General features: G+C 46.6%; 1 long non-coding RNA gene across 2 annotated transcripts in view; it reads left to right on the top strand.

Annotated features, from left to right (window-relative positions):
- LOC116418556 overlaps positions 1-19,662 on the top strand; it is a 128,887-nt gene that overhangs the window by 36,761 nt on the left and 72,464 nt on the right. The window contains exons 3-4 of one of the 2 annotated variants that reach the window (XR_004228645.1): positions 1,217-1,319; positions 3,183-3,567. This is a non-coding gene — a long non-coding RNA (uncharacterized LOC116418556). Of the gene's footprint in view, positions 1-1,216; positions 1,320-3,182; positions 3,568-19,662 lie in introns of those variants that run through there. The other variant, XR_004228644.1, reaches the window with a different exon arrangement.

Raw genomic sequence — 19,662 nt, 5'->3', positions numbered from 1 at the left:
CCTGATCCCTTACCCGTTGTGCTCGGCCTTAAACATCAGTCCAGGAGCTCCCAGAGTTCCTGTCTGGTTTCTTTTTCCTCTTCTGCCGGTTACACCCTACTCCAGAAGGTTTTCCTTGGCCTCCCCGACCCGGGTCAGTACACTCTTTCCCCGCTGTCTGCTGTGGGTGCCACATACTGTGAAATACCTGTTAACCAATCTCCTAGGGCACCCCCACCCCGCCCTGTACCCGGGCACGGCTGGGCCCAGATATCTAGGGCCCCTGAGCTTGTAAATCGCCTTGAAAACAGCTTTTGGTCTTAATGGCCCTTTAGCAAGGGAGAACTCTAGGAACAACACTCGTTAATTTTTTGCAAACGAGCCTTAAGCCAATCAGAACGCCAATTAAAAGATTGTTAAGGTTTCACCTGGACACCCCATAGAAGCCAGACTTCCTGCAAATGTTAAAAATCTCCTCACAGCAGCGGGTGAAATGTCAGTGGCACTGTCCGTTGCTCTCCATTTCACAGACAGGGAAACTGAGGCCCAGAGTGTGGGTCAGAAACAATTTTCTTGGCCGAATAAATGGTGCTTCCCCCACAGCCCTCTGAAAGAAAAAGCCATGTCTCGGTTGCCTTAGGTAAGAAATGTAAAACCAATGGGCCTTGGTCTCTAGGAAATGTATGGGACAGGGACCTTCAGAAGAGGGGAGCCCCAGGGGGAAACGGGTGCCATCAGGTGAGCCTGGAGAGGGGGCTCTGGTAGTGGCTGCTGCACTAGGCATTTTTCTCCTGTATGCCTAAGAGCCACACTGCCCTTTCTGGGGAAGCCACTGGGGGCCTGGGCTAGAGGCAGAGACGGCACCATAAATCGTGCCTGCAGCAGCCCCTTAGACCAGTGCTTCCCAAGTTTTGGTGCTAGATGTGGTTGGGGAAATGGAAGGGAGTGACTGCCTCCTCCTCCACCTGAGAGCTGCATAACAAAGACCTTCCTCCTGGAGGACGGGGTAGGGGTGAAGGGAGGCTGGTAGCCGGTCAGATTTTGCCCGTAAGCAAGCTTCACAGGTAAAGCCTTAGTGCAATTAGAGTTTGAGAATTACTGTGTAGTTTCTCAACTAGTAAGTATCAGAATTTAAAATGTGTAGATTCTCTAAGCCAGTAATTCCACTTCTAGGAATCTGTGTTTAGAAGTAGCTGTACAACAAAGATAAATGCTTATAGAAGATTATTCTTTGCAGAACTGTTCATTCGGGAATATTGCAAACAGCTAAGTACCCCTCACCAGGAGCTGGCCCATTATAGCAACTCTGAGACCTCTCTACTGCAGGCTCTTAAAATGGGGTAAGTTGGTGCACGCTAATGTAGGGGCATGGCCAAGGTGTGTTTATTGACAGCTTACAGTGTCCCAACATGGAGGGACTTTGGACATACTTGGTGAGAACTTTAGTGGGAAAACTTTTTCGAAGTGATAAGTTATTTTATTGTCATTTTCTCCCCCCCACTTTCTTTTTTCTTTTTTTTTTTTTGAGACAGAGTCTCGCTCTGTCTCCAGGCTGGAGTGCAGTGGGGCGATCTCAGCTCACTGCAACCTCTGCCTCGCGATTCTCCTGCCTCAGCCTAAAGGCGCCCACCACCATGCCCAGCTAATTTTTGTGTTTTTAGTAGAGACAGAGTTTTGCCATGTTGGCCAGGCTGATACTGAACTGACCTGAAGTGATCCACCGCCTCAACCTCCCGAAGTATTGGGATTACAGGTGTGAGCCCAGCCTTCTCCCCCTCTTTCTAAATTAAAAAATATTGTGGTAAGAAGCTCCCCCCACCTTTTTTCCCCGTGTTTGAAGAAACTGGGTCACTAAGGGAAGAAGAGACTTGCCTAATACAAGTTTGGGGTCCTGCCCTGGGAGGGAGCTGGGGATAGACTAGGAGAGGAAGGAGAGGTGGAAAGGCATCCAAGCCAAGACCAACCTGGCTGCCCAGGTCATCTAAGTCAGTTCCCTGCCTCCATGCCAGAGAAACCCAAACTGGAGACTCTTGGATATGAGGCTCCAGGTTCATCCTGCCAGTTTCTAGTGAACTTGGTGATCTCATTGGTTCAAATGAATAAATCCACTTAAAAAAAAAAAAAAAAAAACAAGCCACTTCCTTTTTTTTTTGAGACGGAGTTTCGCTCTTGTTGCCCAGGCTGGAGTGCAGTGGTAAGATCTCAGCTCACTACAACCTCCACTTCCCAGGTTTAAGCGATTCTCCTGCCTCAGCCTCCTGAGTAGCTGGGATTACAGGCATGCAACCACCACACCCGGCTGATTTTGTATTTTCAGTAGAGAAGGAATTTCGTCATGTTGGCCAGGCTGGTTTTCAACTCCTGACCTCAGGTGATCTGCCTGCCTCGGCCTCCCAAAGTACTGAGATTACAGGTGTGAGCCACTGCACCTGGCCACTGCTCCGTTTTTGATGGAAGTGGGGAAAGGCACCAGCATTTACTGAGAATCCACATGAGCCAAGTCGTGTCTCAGGATAAAGGAGAAGATGGGGTTCTGTGGGGTAGAGGGAAGAGTCCAGCAAAGGCCAGGGAAAGTGGAAGTGTTCAGGAAACAACTGGATTGGGTAAGATGGAAGGGCTGTGAAGGCCAGCATAAAGAATTTGGATTTGGCAGTGTGGGCAGTAGAGAGCCCCAGCTGGTTCCTGCGGAGAGCTGGGGAGAGACCGAGGGAAGGTAGTTGGTGACTCAGCTCTGGGTAATTGAGGCCGGGCGGATGGAGACCCGCCTCTGAGATCTAGGGAGATTTGTGGCTGTTATGTGAGGTTCTGCATTTTCATCTAGTGTTGGTAAGTGGAATTCCACATCTTCCTCCTGAAAAGTCTTGTAGTGTCTTGTTGGTCAACCACAATTTGCCTAGCTCTCTCGTAGTTGTTGGGTATTCACTCACGTAACTAATTCCTGAGTGCCCACCTGTGTCTGGCTGTGTGCCTACAGCTGGAAAACCTACAGCCAACCTTAGTCCTAAAGGCTTTGGGCGACAGTGCCTTGTGGTGGGAAGGCTGTGGCCCTGGGACTTGGTTGCTAGCCAGGTGATTTAGGATAATCATCCACACCTTCTGAGCCTCCCTTTTCTCATGTTGTGGAAATACGAGGCTTTGGTGAGAGTCAAAGAAAACAGGCACACCCTTTGTTTTATTGTGCCTTGCTTTTTTGCGCTTTGCAGGTACTGCGTTTTTTACGAAGTGAAGGATTTTGGCAACCCTGCGTCGAGCAAAGTCTACCGGCATTATTTTTCCAAAAGGATGCTCAGTCTATGCCACATTTTGGTAATTCTTGCAATATTTCAAAGTTTTGTTATTATTTCTAGTATGGTGATCTGCTATCAGTAATCTTTGATGTTACTATTGTAATTGTTTTGGGGGGTCATGAGTGATGCCTGTGTAAGATGGCAAACTTAATCCATCAATATTGTATGCGTTCTGACTGCTCCACCAACCAGCTGTTTGCAATTAGTAATCCTACAGTGGCCTCTAAGTGTTCAAGTGTAAGAATGTGTTGCAAATCTCTCACTTCACATTGAGAGCTAAAAATAATTAAGCTCGGTGAGAAAGGCATGTTGAAAGCCAAGATAGGCCTTTTTTTGTTTTTTTTTTTTAGTTTTTAGTAGATGTGAGGTCTCGCTCTGTTGTCCAGGCTGGCCTCCAACTCCTGGGCTCAAGTGATCCTCCTGCCTCGGCCTCCCAAAGTGTTGGGATTAAAGGTGTGAGCCAACATGCCCTGCCTCTGGAGTTGCACTTTTAATTTCACTCAAGAACTATTGGCCAGGTGCAGTGGCTCACACCTCTAATCCCAGCTGCTGGGGAGGCTGAGGCGGGAGAATTGCTTGAGCCTGGGAGGCAGAGCTTGTAGTGAACTGAGATCACGCCACTACACTCCAGCCTGGGCGACAGCAAGACTCTGTCTCAAAACAAACAAAAACTATCTGGCTAGGTCTGATGGCTCATGCCTGTAATCCCAACACTTCAGGAGGCCGAGGCGGGAAGGTCTCTTGAACCCAGGAGTTTGAGGCCAGCCTGAGCAACATGGCAAGACCCCGTCTCAACAAAAAATAATCAGCTGGGCATGGTGGCAAACACCTGTAGTCCCAGCTACTTGGGAGGCTGAGGTGGAGGAAGGCTTGAGCCCAGGAGGTTGAGGCTGCAGTGAGGCATAATTGTGCCACTGTGCTCCAGCTTGCGTGAAAGAGTGAGACCCTGTCTCAAAAATTGGCCAGGCGTGGTGACTCATGCCTATAATCTTAGCACTTTGGGAGGCCAAGGTGGGCAGATCACCTGAGGTAGGGAGTTCGAGACCAGCCTGACCAACATGGAGAAACCTCATCTCTACTACAAATACAAAATTAGCCGGGTGTGGTGGCGCATGCCTATAATCCCAGCTACTCAGGAGTCTGAGGCAGGAGAATCGCTTGAACCTTGGAGGCGGAGGTTGCAGTGAGCCGAGATCGTGCCATTGCACTCTAGCCTGGGCAATAAGAGTGAAACTGCATCTCAGGAAAAAAAAAAAAAAGATCCTAAATTCCTCTGCCTGTGCTCTAGAAATGGAGCAAGAAAGCCTGGATAACAGCACATCTGTTTACAGCATAGTGTACTGAATATAGGTCCCACTCTTGAGACCTGCAGTTCAGAAAAGATTCCTTATGAAATATTACTGCTCATGGATACCTGGGCTTCATTGGAAGACTGGGAGTCTGTGCTCGGACCCGGAAACAGCTGAGTATGGCATCCCTAATCAGAGCAGTAGAAATCAGCAGGTCTGAGTTGGCCATTGTGTGGCCAGGGAGCTTAATGAGCTTATTTTCTTCATTCTTTTTACTAGGGTCAGGGCTATAGGATGGAAGGGGATCAGATTTCATTTGCATGGTTTCATCCTTTTTATATGTGGGAATTTTCTTACCTCTTGGAATATCGTTTAAATTACAAGAGCAAATACACCATGTTCAGGATGGGAAGTTAAACCTTTGAGAGGCACTCAAAGAAAAAGCAAAGACCCCCTCCCTTGAGCCCTCCCTTCAGCATTAGCAGTGATGACAATTAGTTGTATATTCTTTCTTTTCCACCATCAGATAAGTGCGTGTAGATGTCCACACAGGTCCTGAGAGATACTGTCTTCCCTGTTGCTCTCTCTTTTTTATTTTGCCTCAATTTTCAATAGGTCTGTATTTAATACTTTCTACATAAACATCTCTGCAGTTGTGAGAATTTCCTGAACTAGATTCTCTGAAGTGGAATTACTGGGACCGACAGTATGGGTAGATATTGTGAAAGCAGATCACCAAAGTGCTCGTGCCGGCGATTGTGGTGTTGGTGAGCTTGTCTTACCCAGTCTGCAGCTACAGCAAGTGTTAGCAGTTTTGTGTTAATCTTTCCTCGTTTGGTGGGTGAGGACTAGCCTAGGTTTTTTTTTTCTTTTTTGTTTTTTTTTTTTTTTTTTGAGACGGAGTCTCGCTCTGTCCCTCGGGCTGGAGTGCAGTGGCCGGATCTCAGCTCACTGCAAGCTCCGCCTCCCGGGTTTACGCCATTCTCCTGCCTCAGCCTCCCGAGTAGCTGGGACTACAGGCGCCAGCCACCTCGCCCGGCTAGCTTTTTTGTATTTTTTAGTAGAGACGGGGTTTCACCGTGTTAGCCAGGATGGTCTCGAACTCCTGACCTCGTGATCCGCCCGTCTCGGCCTCCCAAAGTGCTGGGATTACAGGCTTGAGCCACCGCGCCCGGCCTTTTTTGTTTTTTGAGACGGAGTCTAGCCCTTTCGCCCAGGCTGGAGTGCAGTGGTGCTATCTCGGCTCACTGCAAGCTCCGCCTCCTGGGTTCACGCCATTCTCCTGTAGCCTAGGTTTTTAATCTGCATTTTTTATTAGTGAGATTGAACACCTTACAATTTCAGAATGACTAGACACTGGTCACTGTGAATCATTTCCATATCTTTTGCGGTCATAGTGATTTCTTTCTGATTTACAAGCTCTATTATACTAGTAAGGGTTCTTTTTGTTTGTTTGTTTCTTTTTTCATTTTTGAGACAGGGCAAGAGCTCTGTCACCCAGGATGGAATGCAGTCACTGCAGCCTTGACCTCCTGGGCTCAAGTGAGCCTCCTGCCTCAGCCTCCCAAAGTGCTGGGATTACAGGCCTGAGCCACAGTGCTGAGCTATGGTAAGGATTCTCAACCCTGGTTTGTCATATTTGCTCCAAGTAGTTTTCCTTTTCTCTAAGATTATTGTTTGCCTTAAATTTTTCTAAAGGTTTTAATTTTGGGGTTTAAAATTTTCACTTGGTCAAATGTCAGTCTTTGTGACGATACCCATTGCATTGAATCTCAGAGAGAATACCTGATGTTTTCTTTTTGATTTTGTTTCTCAATGGCTTGTTTAACATTTAACCCTTTGCTGCATCTGGAATGTATTTTCGGTTGCACTGTGCAGTAAGAATCCTTACAGTTTTTTTATTTTTTATTTTTGTGTGATTTTCTGAACTGCACACCATTTCTTTCTTTCTTTTTTTGTATCTTTAGTAGAGATGGGGTTTCACCATCTTGGCCAGGTTGGTATTGAACTCCTGACCTTGTGATCCACCTACCTCGGCTTCCCAAAGTGCTGGGATTACGGGCGTGAGCCACTGCGCCCAGCCACCATTTCTTATCTTTCCTTTTTCTTTTTTTTTTTTTTTTTGAGATGGAGTCTCACTCTGTCACCCAGGCTAGAGTGCAGTAACACAATCTCAGCTCACTGCAGCCTCTGCCTCCTGTGTTCAAGCAATTCTCCTGCCTCAGCCTCCCAAGTAGTTGGGATTACAGGTGCCTGCCACCACGTCCAGCTCATTCTTGTATTTTTAGTAGAGATGGGGGGTTTCACCATGTTGGCTAGGGTGGTCTGGAACTCCTGACTTCAAGTGATCCACCCACCTCGGCCTCCCAAAATGCTGAGATTACAGGCATGAACACTACGCCCAGCCTTATCTTTCCCTTCTTCATGGCTTTTCCAAGGTGTTGAGTTCTTACATTATTTTTCATGGTATAACCCAAGGAGAGCTACCTTGATACTACTACTTTAGAGGATGAAAAGACAGATTTTGGCTTGGGAAGGCCGACATTTCTGTAGTGAAAACGGGTATCTCCCATGAAGCAAATGAAGTGTGCCCTTTAAGGAGCCTAGTTGCCCATATTCTCTTCCAAAGCCCTGGGAGGAGTCATGTTTTTATAAAATTTACACAATTCAGAAATTTTAATTGTAATCATAATCAGTTAAGACAACGTTTGTTGTTGTTGTTGTTTTTCGAGATGGAGTCTCGCTCTGTTACCCAGGCTGGAGTGCAGTGGTATAATCTTGGCTCACTGCAATCTCTGCCTCCCAGGTTCAAGCAATTCTCCTGCCTCAGTCTCCCGAGTAGCTGGGACTACAGGCATGTGCCACCACACCCTGCTAAGTTTTGTAATTTTAGTAGAGATAGGGTTTCACCGTGTTGGCCAGGCTGGTCTTGAACTCCTGACTTCAGGTGATCTGTCCACCTCAGCCTCCCACAGTGCCTGGCCTCCATTTCCATTTTTATAGTTTTAATGATTGAAAGAATTTTCCATAGACTAGCTTCTAACTATGATCATTTTAAACCTCGTTTGTCTTACTTTACTCATGTACTTCTGGTACAGACTTATAGGACACCTATATATCGTGATCCCACCTCTGCTCCTGCAACTTTGTGCCATGGCAGCCTTTCCTATATCAGGACAGTTATCTTATTTGAACTGCCCATGGAAGTGACTGCAAACCACATAAATAGATAAACCCAAAGTAAATGTATTCCAAACTCAACCCTTGGCCAGATCCAAAAAATGTCTGAGGCAGGAAGATCACTTGAGCCCAGGAGTTTGGATTTTGATCAGCCTGGGCAACATGATGAAACCCTGTCTCTATAAAAAAAATTAAAAATTAGCCAGGCATAGGCCAGGCGTGGTGGCTTACGCTTGTAATCCCAGCACTTTGGGAGGCCAAGACAGGTGGATCACGAGGTCAGGAGATTGAGACCATCCTGGCCAACATGGTGAAACTCCATCTCTACTAAAAATACAAAAATTAGCTGGGCGTGGTGGCGGGTGCCTGTACTCCCAGCTACTCGGGAGGCTGAGGCAGGAGAGTCACTTTGAACCTGGGAGGTGGAGGTTGCAGTGAGCTGAGATCACGCCATTGCACTCCAGCCTGGGCAACAAGAGCAAAAACTACGTCTCAAAAAAAAAAGGTCAGGCATGGTGGCTCACGCTTGTAATCCCAGCACTTTGGGAGGCTGAGGTGGGTGGATCATGAGGTCAGGAGTTCGAGACCAGCCTGGCCAACACAGTGAAACCCCCTAAAAATACAACAGTTAGCTGGGCATGTTGGCAGGCGCCTGTAATCTCAGCTACTTGGGAGGCTGAGGCAGGAGAATCACTTGAATCTGGGAGGCGGAGTTTGCAGTGAACCGAGATTGCGCCACTGCATTACAGCCTGGGCTACAAAGCTAGACGCCATCTCAAAAAAAAAAAATTAGCCAGACATGATGGTGCTCACCTGTGGTCCCAGTTACTCAGGAGGCTGAGGCAGGAGAATTTTTTTTTTTTTTTTTTTTTGAGCGGAGTCTTGCTGTGTCACAAAGCTGGAGTGCAGTGGCACGATTTCAGCTCACTGCAACCTCCGTCTCCCAGGTTCAAGAGATTCCCCTGCCTCAGCTTCCTGAGTAGCTTGGACTACAGGTGTGCTCCACCACACCTGGCTAATTTTTTGTCTTTTAGTAGAGACGGGATTTCACCATGTTGGCCAGGATGGTCTCGATCTCCTGACCTTGTGATGGCAGGAGAATTGTTTGAGCCCAAGAGATCAAGGCTGCAGTGAGCCATGATTATGCCACTACACTGAAGCCTGGGCAACAGAGCAAAACCCTGTCTCCAAAAAAGAAGGGGAGGGAGTTTTATTCTACCAGGAAGGTACTTGAGAAGAAACGCTTGAGTTTTCTTTATTTTCTCGATATAAAATGATAGTGTAAAACCACTGTCATATGAAGGACAATAAAAAATGTTCCCCAAAAGTAGGAAGGCCAGGCATTGTGGCTCACACCTCATTCTGGGAGACTGAGGTGGGCAGATCACAACATGGGAAAACTCCATCTCTACTAAAAATACAAAAATTAGCTGAGCGTGGTGGCACACGCCTGTAGTCCCAGCTACTCGGGAGGCTGAGGCATGAGAATTGCTTGAACCTGGGAGGCGGAGGCTACAGTGAGCTGAGATCATGCCACTGGCACGCCAGTCTGGGCAACAGAGCAAGACTCTGTCTCAAAAAAAATAAAAAAGGAAAAAAAAGAAATGTTCCAGGCATTCAAATAATTAAAATACTATGTTATCTATCTGGATTTTGTGATGTGATATTTGCCAACTTTAAAAAATTTATAATCTGCTATAATTTCTTTTCCTTTTCTCATTTTGAATAAACATTCACGTTTGTGCCAGATTTTGTATATTTAATTTTACATTCTTTTTCTAAATGGGGGCTCCAAAAATTATAGAAGGTTTGGGTCCCATGAAACCTGGATCTGTCTTCAACCATTAGGATGAGTATGTTGTCAAAGATAAACCATAACCTTTTAGAATATCTAGTTATAACTTGTCTCTTCTGGCCCTTTGGAAATTGGAATTTCTTGTCTTTTATTCTGATTTATTTTTTTCTTCTTTCATACAGTCGTATCTGCATACCGTGATTTTGACACTAAAATAAAACTTACTTTTTTTTTTGAGACGAAGTCTTGCTCTGTTGCCCAGGCTGGAGTATAGTGGCATGATCTCGACTCACAGCCTCCGCCTCCCCATTTAAGCGATTCTCCTGCCTCAGCCTCCAGAGTAGCTGGGATTACAGGCGCAGGCTACCACCGCTAGCTAATTTTTGTATTTTTAGTAGAGATGTGGTTTCACCCTGTTGGCCAGGCTAGTCTGGAACTCCTGACCTCAAGTGATCCGCCCACCTTGGCCTCCCAAAGTGTTGGGATTACAGGCGCGCCGAGCCTAAAATAAAACTTGGTAAGGGATCATTAAGTGAAGGGCAGTTTATGTACTGTGTTCTTTACCTTGACTTTTTCCACTTAGCAGCATGTCTTGGAGACCTTTCTCTGTCGCTACATGAAAAGCTTCCTCATTTTTTTCAGCAGTTGTCCCTATGCCCTTACGTGGCTATCCCGCTTCCGTCTGATGATTCTCTTGTTAATTGTCATTTGGATTTTGATGCCAGAATTGTTATCACTGTCAGTGCTGCAGTAACTTTGCACATATATCATTTCACATGAGTATGAGCCTGTCTGTAGGAGAAACTCTCAGCATTTGCATTCCCATCAGCAATGTATGGTAGAAGTTTAGGTTGGAAATAATGTTTTTCAGATTTTTCTTTTGTTATGGTAAAATGGACATAACGTTAAATTTGTCATTTTAACCATTTTCAGGTGACATTAAGTACATTCATATGTTATACAACCACCTGCCATCCATCTCCAGTACTTTTTCATCTTCTCAAATGGAAACCCTGAACCCATTAAGTTACCCTGAAGCTGCTGGTAACCCCTCTTCTCCTTTTTATCTCTCTGAATTTTTTTCTTTTCTTTTTTTTTTTTTTTTTTTTTGAGACTGGAGTTTTTGCTCATGTTGCCCAGGCTGGAGTGCAATGGCAGGATCTCAGCTCACTGCAACCTCCGCCTCCCGGGTTCAAGCGATTCTCCTGCCTCAGCCTCCTGAGTGGCTGGGATTACAGGCATGTGCCCGGCTAATTTCGTATTTTTAGTAGAGATGGGGTTTCTCCATGTTGGTCAGGCTGGTCTTGAACTCTCCACCTCAGGTGATCTGCCTGCCTCAGCCTCCCAAAGTGCTAGGATTACAGGCATGAGCCACCACGCCTGGCCAAATTTTTTTCTTTTTATTTATTTATTTTTAATAAAAATGGGGTTTTGCTGTGTTGCCCAGACTGGTCTCAAACTCCTGGCCTCAAGTGATCTGGGATTATAGGTGTAAGCCAGTGTGCCTGTGCCTGGTCTTTTTTTTTTTTTTTTTGTAGGAAATAGAGTCTTCTTGCTCTGTCACCCAGGCTAGAGTTCAGTGGCACAGTCATAGCTTATTGTTAACTTGAGCTCGCAGGCTCAAGGGATCCTTCTGCCTCAGCTTCCTGAGGAGCTGGGACTATAGGTGTGCGTCGTTATACCTGGCTAATTTTTTTAATTTTTTGTAGAGCTGGGGTTTCATGATGTTGTCCAGGCTGTTTTTTGTTTGTGTGTGTTTCTTTGAGACAGAGTTTTGCTCTTGCCCAGGCTGGAGTGCAGTGGCGCGATCTCAGCTCACTGCAACTTCTGCTTCCCAGGTCCAAGTGATTTTCCTGCCTCAGCCTCCTGAGTAGCTGCGATAATAGATGCCCACCCACGCCCACTAATTTTTAGAGTTTGTAGTAGAGACAGTGTTTTACCATGTTGTCAAGGCTGGTCTTGAACTCCTGACCTCAGGTGATCCACCTCAGCCTCCCAAAGCGTTGGGATTACACTGCACCTGACCAATTTTTGTATTTTTAGTAGAGATGGGGTTTCACCATGTTGCCCAGCCTGATTTCAAACTCCTGACCTGCCTTGGCCTCCCAAAATGTTGGGATTACAGGTGTGAGCCAGTGTGCCTGGCCTGGAATTTCTTTGATGAGAGCTGTGTCCTGATAGTCTCATTTTTCCATTGTACTGGAAGGTCTGGGTCCCTGGGAGCTGAGTGGGGCATGAAGGCCTGAGCGAGCTCTGTGCCTTGCTGACGGTGTTCCCAAGCTGAGTGGAAGAAGACTAAGGGTCTGGACATCCTCAACACTGAGTATATTACTTTCTGTATAACCCTTCTGTTGTTGCTGTCTTCTCCCTCTCCTGTGCCTGGTGTCCATCAGTCCAGGACCTTCTGTATTCTTTGGAAAATAAATTTCTGATCTCTTGGCAGGGTCTGGGTTGCAGCCTTCGTAGGATCTAGGAGTCCACTGCTTTTTTTTCTGTTTTCTTTTTCTTTGACACAGAGTCTCACTGTGACGCGATCTCTGCTCACTGCAACATCCGCCTCCCCGGTTCCTGGGATTCTCATGGCTCAGCCTCCCGAGTAGGTGAGATTACAGGTGCCCGCCACCACACCTAGCTAATTTTTGAATTTTTAGTAGAGACATGGTTTTGCCATGTTGCCCAGGCTATTCTTGAACTCCTGTGCTCAAGTGATCCACCTGCCTCAGCCTCCCAAAGTGTTGGGATTAAAGAATAGAAAAAAGGGCCAGGCGTGGTGGCTTACGCCTGTAATCCCAGCACTTTGGGAGGCTGAGGTGGGTGGATCACAAGGCCAGGAGATTGAGACGATCCTGGCTAACACGGTGAAACCCTGTCTCTACTAAAAATACAAAAATTTAGCCAGGCGTGGTGGCGGGTGCCTGTAGTCCAAGCTACTTTGGGAGGCTGACGCAGGAGAATGGTGTCAACCCGGGAGGCGGAGGTTGTGGTGGCAGTGAGCCGAGATTGTGCCACTACACTCCAGCCTGGGCGACAGTGTGAGACTCCGTCTCAAAAAAAAAAAAAAAAAAAAAAAGAATAGAGAAAAGGGAGACACAGAGGGGCTAAGTAACACCTGAGGTTATAAAACTGGTCATTGGAGGAGGTAGGATTTTATTCCTGAAAGGTTAATGGTAATATTATCTTCTCCATTTCTGACTCTAGTAATTTCAAGTCTTTATTCTTTTTTTCTTGGTCAGTCTAGTGGAAGGTTCGTCAGTTGTTTTGACTTTTTTCAAAGAACCAACTTTTGGTTTTATTAATTTTCTCTATTGTTTTCTGTTGTCTGTTTCATTCATTTCTGCCCCAGCATTTGTTGCTTTTCCTCTTGTGTTTTGCTTACTTTAAATTTAATTTGCTCTTCTTTTCTAATTTTTCTGGTATCTTTTTTTTTTTTAGACAGAATCTTGCTCAGTCGCCCAGTCTGGAGTGCAGTGGCATGATCTTGGCTCACTGCAAACTCCGCCTCCCGGGTTCCCGCCATTCTCCTGCCTCAGCCTCCCAAGTAGCTGGGACTACAGGCGCCCGCCGCCACGCCCGGCTAATTTTTTGCATTTTTAGTAGAGACGGGGTTTCACCGTGTTAGCCAGGATGGTCTCCATCTCCTGACCTCATGATCCGCCTGCCTCGGCCTCCGAAAGTGCTGGGATTACAGGCGTGAGCCACCGCGCCCGGCTTTTCTGGTGTCTTAGAGTGGAAGGTTAGATTATTGATTTACTTTATTTATTTATTTATTTATTTATTTATTTATTTATTTGAGACAGAGCCTCGCTCTGTCGCCCAGGCTGGAGTTCAGTGGCGCGATCTTGGCTCACTGCAAGCTCCGCCTCCTGGGTTCCCGCCATTCTCCTGCCTCAGCCTCCCGAGTAGCTGGGACTACCGGCGCCTGCTGCCACACCCGGCTAATTTTTTTTTTTGTATTTTTAGTAGAGACGGGGTTTCATCGTGTTAGCCAGGATGGTCTTGATCGCCTGACCTCGTGATCTGCCCATCTGGGCCTCCCGAAGTGCTGGGATTACAGGCATGAGCCACTGTGCCCGGCCGCTGGCTAATTTTTTGTATTTTTAGTAGAGACGAGGTTTCACCGTGTTAGCCAGGATGGTCTCAGTCACCTGACCTCGTGATCCACCCCCCCACCCCTTGGCCTCCCAGAGTGCTGGGATTACAGGCGTGAGCCACTGCACCTGGCCTATAATCTTCATTAAAAAAAAAAAAATAGGCACGTATGGGCCGAGCGCGGTGGCTCATGCCTGTAATCCCAGCATTTTGGGAGGCCGAGGTGGGTGGATCACCTGAGGTCAGGAGTTCAAGACCAGCCTGGCCAGCATGGTGAAACCCGGCTTCTAAAAACAGAAAATTACCCAGGCCTGGTGGCGGGCGCCTGTAATCCCAGCTACTCGGGAGGCTGAGGCAGGAGAATCGCTTAAACCTGAGAGGCAGAGGTTGCAGTGAGCAGAGGTCGTACCATTGCACTCCAGCCTGGGTGACAGAGCAAGACTCCGTCTCAAAAATAAATAAATAAAAATTAAAGAAAAAAAAAAAAGCATGTATGGCCAGGCATGGTGGCTCATCCTGTAATACCAGCACTTTGGGAGGCTGAGGTGAGGATCAGTTGAGCTCAGGGGTTTGAGACCAGCCTGGGCAATGCAACAAGACCGCGTCCCTACAAAAAATAAAAAAATTAAGCCAGGTGTGGTGGCTTGCGCCTGTAGTTTCAGCCATTCCAGAGGCTGAGGTGGGAGGATTGTTTGAGCCCAGGGGTGTGAGGCTGCAGTAAGCCCCGATTGCATGACTGCACTCCAGTGTGGGCAATAAAGCAAGACACTATCTCAAAGGAATAAAAAGGCATTGATAGCTGTGAATTTTCCTTCAAGCACTGCTTTAGCTGCATTTCATAAACTTTAAGCCTTTTTATTCATGTCATAATATTTTCTAATTCCTTTTTGGATTTCTTCTTTGAATCATTCATTATTTAGAGTATGTTGTTTTATTTCCACATGTTTCACGTATTTGGGAGTTTCACATGTTTCACGTATTTGGGAGTTTCCCAAATTTCTAATTTCATTATAGTGTCGTCACAGAACACACTTTGTATTATTTGAATCCTTTTCAATTAATTGAGGTTTGCTTTATGACCTAGCATATGGTCTTTCCTGGAGAATGTTCCATGTTCACTTAAGAATAATGTGGCCCTGGCACCGTGGCTTATGCCTGTAATCCCGGCACTTTGGGAGCCTCAGGTGGGAGGATCCCTTAAGCCCAGAAGTTCAAGACCAACCTGGGCAACATAGTGAGACCCCATCTCTACAAAAAATAAAAAAATTAGCTGGAATGGGACATGCTTATACTCCAAGCTACTTGGGAGGCTGAGGTGGGAGATAACCTGAACCTGGGAAGTTGAGGCTGCAGGGAACTGTGATCACACTTCTCCACTCCAAGCCTGGTTGGCAGAGCAAGATCCCATCTCAAAAAAATGGAAAAAGAAAAAAGAACCTGTATTCTGTGGTTGTAGGGTGCGGTGTTCTGTAGATGGGCGTTAGGTCTAGGTGGTGGGTAGTGTTGTATTCTGTGGTTGTAGGGTGCGGTGTTCTGTAGATGGGCGTTAGGTCTAGGTGGTGGGTAGCGTATTCTGTGGTTGTAGGGTGCGATGTTCTGTAGATGGGCGTTAGGTCTAGGTGGTGTAGGGTGCAGTGTTTTGTAGATTGGTGTTAGGTCTGGGTGGTTGGTAGTGTTGTCATGTGTTCAAGTCTTCTGTTTCCTATTGATCTTCTTCCTACTTGTGCTATCCATTATTGAAAGTGGGAGTCGAAGTCCAACTGACTGTTGTTTCCTCCCTTCATTTGTCAGCCTTTGCTTCCTGTATTTTGGTGCTCTGTTGTTTCCATATATGTTTAAAACGTTACCTCTTTTTGATGAAATGACCTTTTTAAAATTATAAAATATCCTGCTTTAGTAGGAAATACTATCTTAGACCCAGACAATCTTGACTCCCGAGTCCATACTCTTATGCCCGTCCCAACTGCCCTGTCCCTGAAGGTGTGACCTCTGGTATTTCTCCACCTCCTGTATCCTCATTCATTTTGGATTCATCTAAGTGATCTTTGTCAACTTGGTCTTCCTGCCCTGGATCTTGATAAGACCAGCTGAAATTTTATTCCGTACTCTGAGGAAGTCCTCAGCCCTTCCCCAGATGCCTGTAGATTCTAGAAGTTCCCACTCTCCATCATCTTGGCCTCTGGGACCTGCTTGCCTGCAGCCTGCCCTGGTGCTGTGTAGTTGCTGTGGCTTGAATGTGCCCCATGAGCGAAGTTCATGTGTTGTAAACTTAATCCCCAATGCAATAGTGTTGAGAGATGGGACCTCTAAGAGGCTCTGCCCTCATGAATGGATTAATGCTGTTACCACAGGAGTGGATTCCTGGTAAAATGTTGCGTTCAGCACTCTCTTGCCTTCTCTCCTGTGTACTCTCTCACCATGTGAGGCCTTCCACCGTGTGATAAGGCAGCAAGAAGGCCCTCACCAGATGTAGTTCCTTGATCTTGGACTTCTCACCCTCCAGAACTGTGAGTCAAATAAACTTCTTTTCATTATTAGTTACCAGTCTCAGGTATTCTGTCATAGAAGCACAAAATGGGCTAAGTTGATAGTTTCCACAGTTCAGTCTTTCCCCTTCATCTCTGCCAGGCTTGCCTTAGACTCTGCAGTCACCAAACCTTGGTAACACAAGTGAATTGAGCCCTTTAGTGCTGGAGGATGAGAGGAAAGGCACACTTGACAAAAACACAGAGAACAGTTTCCATGCTCTCCATCCTTGGGCATCTTCTAGGCCCTGGCTTTGCAGGGTTTGACTTGGCCCACCAGTACGCAGCCTCCTGTCACTATCCAGCTCCTGACTCTGGTCTCCTCTTCTGTGCATTTCCCAGCCCTCCTTCCCTCTCCCCTTTCCTCTCTGGAGCAAAAACACTTCTCTCCCTCTGCTTCCTGCAGAGCCATTTAACGGCTGCTTTTGTTGTCTTTGGCCCCTCAAGGGTCAGGCTCTAACTGTCTTCCTTGGTTAAGCCCAGAGTAATTTAGTAAGAGGGATACGAGGCAGTTAGATAAGAAAACTTCCCACCTGGCTTTCCATGCTGGCTTTTTCTTTTTTTTTTAGACAGGGTCTCATTGTGTCACCCAGGCTGGAGTGCAGTGGTACGATCTCAGCTCACTGCAACCTCTATCTCCCAGGTTTAAGAGATTTTCGCCTCAGCCTCCCAAATAGCTGGGATTACAGGTGTGTACCACCACACCCGGCTAATTTCATGCTGGCTTTATTGTTCCAACTTTCTACTGTGGTTGGGTGAAATATTTTATTTATTTATTTATTTAAAGACAGGGTCCGACTGTTTCACCCAGGCTGGAGTGCAGTGGCGCAATCAAGGCTCACTGCAACCTCTACCTCCTGAGCTCAAGCAATCCTTCCGCCTCAGCCTCATGAGTAGCTGGGACTATTGTTGGCATTTCCTGGACATTTTGATGATTGGTGGGAGAATAAATTTTTCTTTTTTTTTGAGATGAGTCTTCCTATGTTGTCCAGGCTGGTCTTGAACTCCTGAGCTCAAGTGATCCTCGTGCCTCAGCCTCCTGAGGAGCTAGGATTACAGTCAGGAGCCATCACACCTGTCAGGAGCAGAGAATATTTGAAGTCAGGACTTTTCCAGAAGAGTATGACAGATTTGTGATTCTGAGGGAATTATCAAACTGAGGCCCAGGCAGAACTCACAGTAAGTCAGTGGTGGAGCCAATTCCTCAGGCCTCTGCCCTGGGATGTATCTTGACTTCGGCGAGCCCTGAGGTGGGTGTACCTTGGGTCATTCCCCCACCTTCCCCGAGCCTAACTTCCCATCTGGAAAGTGGGTAGCAGCACTGTCTCTTCCTGAGGCTGTCATGAGAGATAAGCAACAAAATACTCCTGCCATGCTCTGCCGGTGGCTTGGCAAGCAGTAGGGAAAGTTACAGAAAAAGCACCTTCACTAGTCACATTTGATGACTTCTGTAATTATCTGATGCGTTTCTTTTTAAAAATTTATTTTTTGAGACAGGGTTTCACTCTGTTGCTTAGGCTGGAGCGCAGTGACTCAATCTCAGCTCACTGCAACTTCTGTCTCCCGCCTCCGCTTCCTGAGTAGCTGGGACAACAGCGTATTGTACCATGCCTGGCAAATTGTATTTTTTGTAGAGATGAGGTTTCACCATGTTGCCCAGGATTGTCTCAAACTCTTGAGCTCAAGCAACCTATCCACCTCAGCCTCCCAAAGTGCTGGGATTACAGGCATGAGCCACCGCGCCTGGTCGGTCTGATGTGTTTCACAAATCAGTGTGTATGTAGCCGGGCATGGTGGTGGGTGCCTGTAATCCTAGCTGCTTTGGAGGCTGAGGCAGGAGAATCACTTGGGCCTGGGATGTGGAGATTGCAGTGAGCCGAGATTGTGCCACTGCACTCCAGCTTGGATGGCAGAGAGGGGAAAAAAAAGTGTGTGAGTATCTTGATTGATAGATTGCTTGCTTGCTTGAGACAGAGTCTCTCTGTCGCCCAGGCTGGAGTGCAATGGCATGATGTCGGCTCACCACAACCTCTGCCTCCCGGGTTCAAGCAATTCTCCTGCCTCAGCCTCCCAAGTAGCTGGGATTACAGGCATGCGCCACCATACCCAGCTAATTTTGTATTTTTGGTAGAGTCAGGGTTTCACTATGTTGACCAGGCTGGTCTTGAACTCCTGACCTCAGGTGATCCACCCGCCTCAGCCTCCCAAAGTGCTGGGATTACAGGTGTGAGCCACCACGCCCGGCTGTGTGTGTGTATTTCATATGGGAAAGAGTAGTTTCTGTAGTAAGTCAAATTGACAGAGAATATTTACATTTTACATGGAATGGCAGGAAGCACCAAAGAGAAATCTGTCCTTTTTGGTTGAGGACAAAGCATATGTCCATGCAAAATATTTGTATATGAATATTCATAATAACCTTATTCATAGTAGCCCCAAACTATAAGCAACCCAAATGTTTATCGACTGGTAAAAGGGTAAATCGGTTGTATTCTGTCTATACAGTGGAATATTTCTCGGCAATCAAAACTATATTTGCACACAATAACATAGGCCAATCTCACAAATATGCTAAGTGAAAGAAGCCAGACACAAAATAATAAATATTGTGGCCGGGCGCGGTGACTCACGCCAGTAATCCCAGCACTTTGGGAGGCCAAGGTGGGCGGATCACAAGGTCAGGAGATCGAGACCACGGTGAAACCCCGTCTCTACTAAAAATACAAAAAATTAGCCGGGCGCGGTGGCGGGCGCCTGTAGTCCCAGCTACTTGGAAGGCTGAGGCAGGAGAATGGCGTGAACCCGGAGGGCGGAGCTTGCAGTGAGCCAAGATCGTGGCACTGCACTCCAGCCCGGGGGACAGAGCGAGACTCCGTCTCAAAAAAAAAAAAAAAAATGAATAAATAAATATTGTATGACCCATTCATATAAAATTTTAGAAAAGCCAAAGAAATTTATAGAAAGTAAATCAGTGGTTTCCTGGGGTGAGGGGTGGGAGAACGGCTTGATTTAAAGAGGGGCATAAAGGAACATTTGCCAAAACTAATTTTATTATGCCAATAGAGTGGGCACATTATGTGGGTTTTCTTTTTTTTTTTTTTTCTTTTTTTGAGACGGAATCTTACTCTGCTGTCAGAGCTGGAGTGCAGTGGCGCGATCTTGGCTCACTGCCAAAAAAAAAAATATATATATATATATATTTTTTTTTAGTTTTGACACAGTCTCTGTTGCCCAGTCTGGAGTTGAGTGGTGCAATCACCACTTACTGCGGCATCAACCTCCCAGGTTCAAGGGATTCTCCTGCCTCAGCCTTCCAAGTAGCTGGGACTACAGGCGTGCACTAACATGCAAGGCTTTTTTTTCTTTTTTTTTTTTTTGAGACAGAGTCTTGCTGTGTCTCCCAGGCTGGCGTGCAGTGGCGCGATTTTGGCTCATTGCCACCTCAGGCTCCCAGGGTTCAAGTGATTCTCCTGCCTCAGCCTTCTGAGTAGCTGGGATTACAGGCGCCCACCACCACC

Source organism: Piliocolobus tephrosceles, chromosome 20 (assembly GCF_002776525.5).
Source record: "Piliocolobus tephrosceles isolate RC106 chromosome 20, ASM277652v3, whole genome shotgun sequence".
NCBI lineage: Eukaryota > Metazoa > Chordata > Mammalia > Primates > Cercopithecidae > Piliocolobus > Piliocolobus tephrosceles.
This window is presented reverse-complemented; position numbering and strand designations above follow the sequence as displayed.